The sequence below is a fragment of the Nicotiana tabacum genome, chromosome 9 (assembly GCF_000715075.1).
Source record: "Nicotiana tabacum cultivar K326 chromosome 9, ASM71507v2, whole genome shotgun sequence".
Taxonomy (NCBI): domain Eukaryota; kingdom Viridiplantae; phylum Streptophyta; class Magnoliopsida; order Solanales; family Solanaceae; genus Nicotiana; species Nicotiana tabacum.
This window is the reverse complement of record NC_134088.1, coordinates 86,055,075-86,062,749: the sequence shown is the minus strand read 5'-3', so window position 1 is coordinate 86,062,749 and position 7,675 is coordinate 86,055,075. Positions and strand designations below refer to the sequence as shown.

Below are 7,675 nucleotides of genomic sequence, written 5' to 3'. Positions count from 1 at the left end.
ACACTCTAGTCAAAGTAGTTAAGAAAATTTAAGATTATACGATTTAAGGTACTTATACTAGAGTCAAAAACTAAGCCTAAGCGTCACAACCAGAGTACTCACTATTCTCAAGGCATAACAAAGTCACGAGATATTGTTTTAATTCAATTCATAGCACAATGGTTCCTACTCCTAAAAAAATATTAAAACTAACTACACCTGGTTCAAACAAAACCCTTGGAAAAGAATCGCGACACAAAGAAAAACCAAAGGAGAATTACTACACTACCTACAAAGAAAATCTTTTTTTTCTTTAAACTTAATTCCCTCAAGAAAACTGTCTAGGAGATCCATCGTCGGGAAGAGTCCCATTTTTCTACTTTTTTTTTTAAAAGGCTAAGATGACACTAACTAAAATAAATCAAGACTAATATTTACAAGTTACCACCCCACCCTTATATCATGCAATGTCCGCAGTGCATACACAAACGAGTAGGGTGTATGAAAACTCCCTGATCAAGCCTCGTCATCGCCTTTATCCTCGAAGGCTGCACACTCCTCATCTTGTGCTTCCTCCCCCTCCTCCTCCTCCTCCTCATCATCATCATCATCCTCTGACTGCTCCGGCTCAGCCTCAGACTGCAATGGTATGTTGACATCCTCATCCTCTGGGAGTCTGTAGCCATCACCAAGCCCAACCAGCTGCTGAGCATGAGCATTGAGCGGGAAACGCTCCTCCAATATGGCCCTCTCCTCTGTAGTGGCTGTCCGTCCCCCAATCCGAAGCTGCAAGTCCATCATCCCATATAAATGGGCCATAAAGCTGTCATCACGAGCATTGCACTCTGCACGTGTCATTGATGGCATAACATTCTCCTCCTGAACCTGAACGCTTGTAATGTCCATTAGTCGTAGGGGCTAAGCAATGATGTGATTGAAAGCTGTCTCCTCCTCAACCTCTTCTTGTCTCAAGTACTGAATTAATATATTTGCAAAGGGCATTCAATCAATTCTCTTGCTAGTTCTCACTAGAGTTATCTGGTAGCAGATTAAGTGGCCCACATTCATCCTCTGGCTAGTCATGAGGAAATATAACATGCACGTCCTCTCACGGCTAATAAGAGTGTCATGGTTGCAAGGTAGGAGCCGTGTATTAATTAATTTCAACCACACTTGAGCCTCTGCCCTCATTTTCTTCTTAGGGAATTTCCTATGGCGATTGATTTTCTTGTCCCGAACCCAAACCGCCACAGAATTGACACCACAAAGAGTGTGTCTCAGTTCTCGATATGTAGGACGGGCCATGAAGTTGCCCAAGGGTTCCTGAGAAACATCTGGAGCACCTAAGAAATTGCATATTGCCGAGTCTGAAAAATCGATCAACCTTCCCCGAATAGGTACCAGCTGCTTAGGGTCCTTTGGATCAAAACCGACATAAAATTCCCGAACCATATTGACATTGATATCCTCGATATTTTTAAACACATAACTCAACCCCAAATCATTAATACCTCTCAAGATTGCATGGTACTTGGCTTGTAGGCGATGCTCATGAATAGCAGATTCCGGATGTATATGTCTCGACCGACAATGCTTGTACCAGTCCTTAACATGTGGGGTATGCTCTTGATTCCAAAATCCCGCTGTCCTTGAGGTTGTGGGTGAGTGGCTGCTATAGCTTCCACTGCTTGCAGTCCTTCAACCTGACTTGAAGTGGCTTCCCCCCCTTTTCTCTTTTTCGGTGGATGTGCGGAGGGAGCCTTAGCCTTGGATGGAGCAATAGTTGTGCCCTTGCCTTTACTGGTGTCCTTCCTTAGAGGCATATTCGTACCTGGCAATGCGAGGCTACTGTCTCGCTATATCCCTTGCGAAGAGAGCTCCAACGCGAGCTATGGGGCGTGCGACGCGAGGGTTTTTGCGAGATGCACCTCGCTATACCCCTTGTGAAGCGAGCTCCAACGCGAGATACAAACCTGGCAATGCGAGACTTTCTGCCTGGCCAAGCACACTGGGAACCTGGCGCCGCGAGGTCTAGTGCATGGTCCACTGGTACTTCCTACAAATATGTTAGTGCCTACAAACAAAAAGAAAAAATTCTAGTTATGCCAACAATCAACTACAAATTGGGTTGCCTCCCAACGAGCGCTTTAGTTAACGTCATGGCATGACGAATACAACATTACAATGGGTTGCCTCCCATGAAGTGCCCGATTTAACGTCGCAGCACGACGCAGACAATCGAACTTAAGGCTCGCTCAAAAGTTTTGGCTCTTGCAAATGAGTCACCGATACTACTTTCTTCTCATCCATGCCCAAGTAATGTTTCAACCTGTGACCATTGACTCTAAACTTGCGATAGTCATCTTCTGATGCAATCTCTATGGCTCCGGTGGGATGAATCTCTAGCACACGGAATGGTCCTGACCATCTTGACTTCAATTTTCCCGGAAACAACCTCAATCTCGAATTGAATAATAATACCACATCTCCCGGTTTAAATTTTCGCTCAAGAATGTTTTTGTCATGCACCGGTTTCATTCTTTCCTTATATAACCTTGTACTCTAAAAAGCATGGTAATGGAACTCGTCAAGTTCATGCAGCTCTATGACTCTACTAGTTCCAGTGGCCTCCAAGTCCATATTTAATTGTCGTAACGTCCAGAAGGCTCTATGCTCTAACTCCACGGTAAGTGACATGCCTTTCCAAACACCAATTTATATGGTGACATACCAATCAGAGTTTTGAATGCAGTGCGATAAGCCCATAGTGCATCATCCAATTATCTCGCCCAATCAGTCTGAGTAGCATTTACAGTTTTGGTCAAAATACTCTTGATTTCTCTGTTTGACACCTCCACTTGCCCACTTGTTTGTGGGTGATATGGAGTAGCAACTTTATGGCTAATGCCATATTTCTCCAACAATTTTGTAAAGGTTCGGTTACAGAAGTGGGTGCCTCCATCACTGATAATCGCTCTTGGAATACCAAATCGGGTGAAAATATTTTTTCTTAGGAAACCAATAACTGCCTTCGCATCATTTGTTGGAATTGCCACATCTTCTACCCATTTCGAGACATAGTCCACCGCTACAAGTATGTACTTGTTATTATATGAGCTAACAAATGGTCCCATAAAACCGATTCCCATACATCGAATACTTCCACCTCTTGAATTGGGTTCATGAGCATCTCATGTCAACGGAAAATATTCCCCATCCGTTGACACTCATCACAACTTTTCACGCAGAAGTGTGCATCTTTAAATAACGTCGGCCAATAAAAACCCGACTCCAACACTTTAGCAACTGTCCTTACTCCTCCAAAATGACCTCCATACAGTGAAGCATGACATGCCTGCAAAACAAAAGATTGGTCTATCTCGGGAATGCATCTTCGGATCATGTTATCAAGACAAATCCTAAACAAATATGGTTCATCCTAGAAATACATGCGACAATCACGAAAAAACTTTTTCTCTTGCACAGAAGACAAGTCATAGGGAACAATACCGATTGCCAGGTAATTTGCAATATCCACATACCATGGAGTAGCCTCAAGGCTCGTGGCTAAAAGTTGTTCATCTGGGAAAGTCTCCATGATCTCTTCAACCTCAACCTTCTTTTTCGCTCCTTCAAGCCTGGACAAATGATCAACAACTTGGTTTTCTGTTCCTTTTCGATCACGGATTTTCAAGTCGAATTCTTGTAGCAGTAGCACCCATCGAATTAGGTGCGGCTTTGACTCCTTTTTCTGAATCAGGTACCTGAGGGCAGCATGGTCAGTATAAACAATTACCTTCGAGCCTATCAGGTATGACCTGAATTTATCAAATGCGAACATCACAACTAGCATCTCTTTCTCTGTCACTGTGTAAGTCAGTTGGGTGCCGCTCAAGGTTCTGCTTGCATAGTAGATCGTATGCATGACTTTATCTTTTCGCTGCAAGAACTGCTCCCACAACATAGTCGCTTGCATCACACATCAGTTCGAAAGGTTGCCCCCAATCGGGAGCCACTATGATTGGTGCAGTCACCAGTTTCTTCTTCAACTCCTCAAACGCTACCCTGCAGTCATCAAAAAACACAAAAGGGTGATATTTTTCAAGCAGTTTACACAAAGGGGTTAGCAATTTTGAAGAAATCTTTTATAAACCATCTGTAGAAACCGGCGTGGCCAAGGAAGCTTTTTTTTCTTTGACGGAAGTGGGTGGTAGTAACCTTTCTATCACATCAACCTTTGCACGATCCATCTCAATGCCTTTGCTTGACACTAAGTGCCCCAAGACTATCCCTTCCTGTACCATGAAATGACACTTTTTCCAATTAAGCACAAGATTAGTCTCCACACATCTTTTCAACACTCTTTTCAGATTCTTAAGGCAGTCATCGAACGAGTCTCCCATCACAGAGAAATCATCCATGAAGACTTCCATTATATCTTCTACCATATCTGTGAAGATGGCCATCATGCACCTTTGGAATATGGCGGGTGCGTTGCATAGGCCGAACGACATTTTTCGGAAAGCGTAGACGCCATATGGACAAGTGAATGACATTTTCTCTCTATTTTCCAGGGCAATAGAGATCTGATTGTATCCCGAGTATCCATCTAGAAAGAAGAAGTGGGACCTCCTAGCTAATCTATCTAACATCTGATCAATGAACGATATGGGAAAATGGTCTTTTGGGGTGGCCTTGTTCGATCTTCTATAGTCCATACAAATTCGCCATCCCGTGACTGTTCTTGTTGAGATCAGCTCGTTGTTCTCATTTTGCACTACAGTCATTCCACCTTTCTTTGGAACACATTGAACTGGGCTAACCCAATTGCTGTCGGAGATGGGGAAAATGATTCCCGCATCTAACTACTTTATGACCTCCTTTTTTACGACTTCTTTCATGTTGGGGTTCAGACTTTTTTGATGTTCTCTGAAAGGTTTGTGCCTATCTTCTAGTAAAATCTTATGCATTTAGAAGGCTGGGGTGATACCCTTAATGTCTGTAATGGTCCAACCAAATGTAGTTTTGCACTCTATTAATACTTGCAAAAGCTATTCTGCTTGCACATCTAACAAACCAGATGAGATAATAACAGGTAAAGTTGAGTTAGGTCCCAAGAAAGCATACCTGAGGTGAGGTGGTAGCGGTTTCAGTTCCAACTGTGGTAGCTCTTCGATCGATGGCTTAGCTGGAGGAGTCTTTCTTTCTTCTAAGTGCAAAGACTCAAATTCGAGCTCTCTTTTCCAGACGCCTTGGCATTCAAGAGCCAACACCCAATCTGCCAAGTCCTCTCCATTTGCTTCTTCTAAGTTTATGAGACAGGCTGCTAGGGGGTCTTTAGCGTTCAGAGCCTCATCTTCCTCCTCCAAAATTACATCCCCAACTTCTATCAGAGAGCAGTTAGCAAATTCACTTAGTCGCTGCATAGACTTCTGTACATTGAACGTTATCTCTCCATCGTTCAGTCTCATTTTTAGCTCTCCAGTTTCACAATCAATTAGAGCTCTCCCTATGGCCAAGAATGGTCTTTCCCGGCAGTCCAGAATGACAAAATATGTTGGAAACACAAACTTTCCAACCTGCACTAGTACATCATCAAGGATACCTGATGGCCTCTTCACTGTCCGGTCGGCTAACTGTAGTAACATGGATGTGGGTCTTGCTCTTCCAATGCCTAACCTTTTATAGATAGCCAAGGGCATCAAGTTTATACTTGCCCCTAAATCACACAATGCTTTAGCAAAAGCATAACTGTCTATTGTGTATATGATTGTGAAACTCCCTGGGTTTGACAACTTCTCAGCTATGGGTCTCATCACAATAACACTACAGGTCTGGGTTAGTGTAACAGTGGCCAAGTCTTGGAAGTCGAACTTGTGAGACATCAAATCCTTCATCATTTTGGCATACCCAGGAATCTCCCTCAAGGTGTCAATCAGTGGAATGTTCAACTGGATTTGATTCAACATCTCCATGAATGTCTTATACTGCTCATACTTTTGATATTTGGCCAATCTCTGTGAGAAAGGTGCTGGAGGTCGCTTCCTTCATGTGATTTGAGTTTGATCCTACTCAGGCACTGCTTCTACTTTCGTTTCTTGTACTACCTCAGTCTCCTTCGCAACCTCTTTTTCTTTACTTGTGCTCTCTTGTGCATGTTGTATCGTTACCTCAATTAACCCTGTTGAATTATCTACCTCAATAGGTACTGGCATAAGTGTTTTAGTTGGTCGGCTTTCGCGAGCAATTTCTTGCTCTAGATCTAGATCTCTACCATTTCTTAGACTCACCGCCATAAGCTGCTTCGGGCCCTACTCTTTTGGATTGACATGGGTGTCCGCAGGTAACGTCCCTTGGGGACGATTATTCAGAGCTATCGATATCTGCCCTAGTTGAATCTCAATGCCTTTGATAGCTGAGTTGTGTGATACTACCTTTTCTTGCATCTAGTGGACCTTTTCTTCCATTTTCCCACTGACCCCAATGAGTTGTTGCAACATTTCTTTAATTTCAAACAACCCATCATCTTGTCGCACTATGTTGTTGTTGAGGCTGTTGATAAGCCGGCTGCTGATTTTACTGGTTGTATCCCTGTTGCCTTTGGTAAGGCACAACTTGACCATGTGGTCGCATACTAGGATTGTTACTATTATTGTACTGCTGCTGTGCTGGTCTATATTGCTGATTCTGCTGCCCCCAATTCTGACCACCTTGCCTCTCTCCTCCATAGTTGGCCACATAGTTCATATTTTCCTGATAGTTTTGGTTGTCACTTTCAGCACTCCACGAGCATACATATGGTTGGTTAATGCATGGTGTATATAAGCCCCCATTAGTCGCATCAACTATGTGTACCTGCTTCTTGCTTGATTCATCAATCGTTTTGGTGAGGATACTCATTTGCGTCATCAGAGTGGACATATTCTCGGCTATGGAGTTGTTTGGGTCCAAAGCTACTGAGTGAATGATAGGAGTGATTTTAGAGTCTCTTGTCATCCATCTTGAGTTTTGAGACATTTTATCAAGTAAGATCTTGCATTCTCTAAATGATTTGCTAAACAATTCTCCACCTGCTGAAGCATTAACATTGGCCTTCAAGCTGTCTGCCAATCCCATGTAGAACCTTTGCCCTAACATATGATCTGGAATGCCATGATGTGGACACTTAACCAGCATACCTTTGAACCTCTCCCACATTTCTTGCAGTGTTTCAGTTGGTTTCTGTCTGAAGTTCAATATCTCATCAACTTGTTTGGCAGTCTTATTGGGTGGGTAGAACTTGTTCAAAAATTGCTTGACTAATTCCTCCCAAGTAGTGATGGAGTTTATGGGGAGTGAATTGAGCCAAGTCTGAGCCTCTCCCATCACTGAGAATGGAAAAAACAACAACCTTATTGCTTCCAGTGTCACATTTGGTTGCCTTTGCGTGACACATATCGATAGGAAATTTTTCAGTTGCTACTGTGGATCTTCAATGTAAGACCCTGAGAACAGTCCCTTGTTCTGCAACAAATGTAGCATGTTGTTTGTGATTTGAAATAATTCCGCTTGTATCTGAGGGACTGCAATTTCGGTTGCTAGATTTTTGGCGGTGGGTTGTGCCTAATCATACAAGGTTGCTTCCGGCCCAAGAGGCGGCACACCCTGATTGTTTGGGTCATTCACATTATTTCTATTGTTTGGGTTTTCTATTACG

At 43.1% G+C, this 7,675-nt stretch overlaps 1 non-coding gene across 1 annotated transcript; it reads left to right on the top strand.

Moving 5' to 3' along the window:
* The first annotated feature begins 7,126 nt into the window (after positions 1-7,126).
* LOC142164468 (small nucleolar RNA R71) lies at positions 7,127-7,233 on the top strand. Its single transcript, XR_012695236.1, has one exon. It is a non-coding gene; the product is annotated as a small nucleolar RNA R71 (small nucleolar RNA).
* The last annotated feature ends 442 nt before the right edge of the window (positions 7,234-7,675 follow it).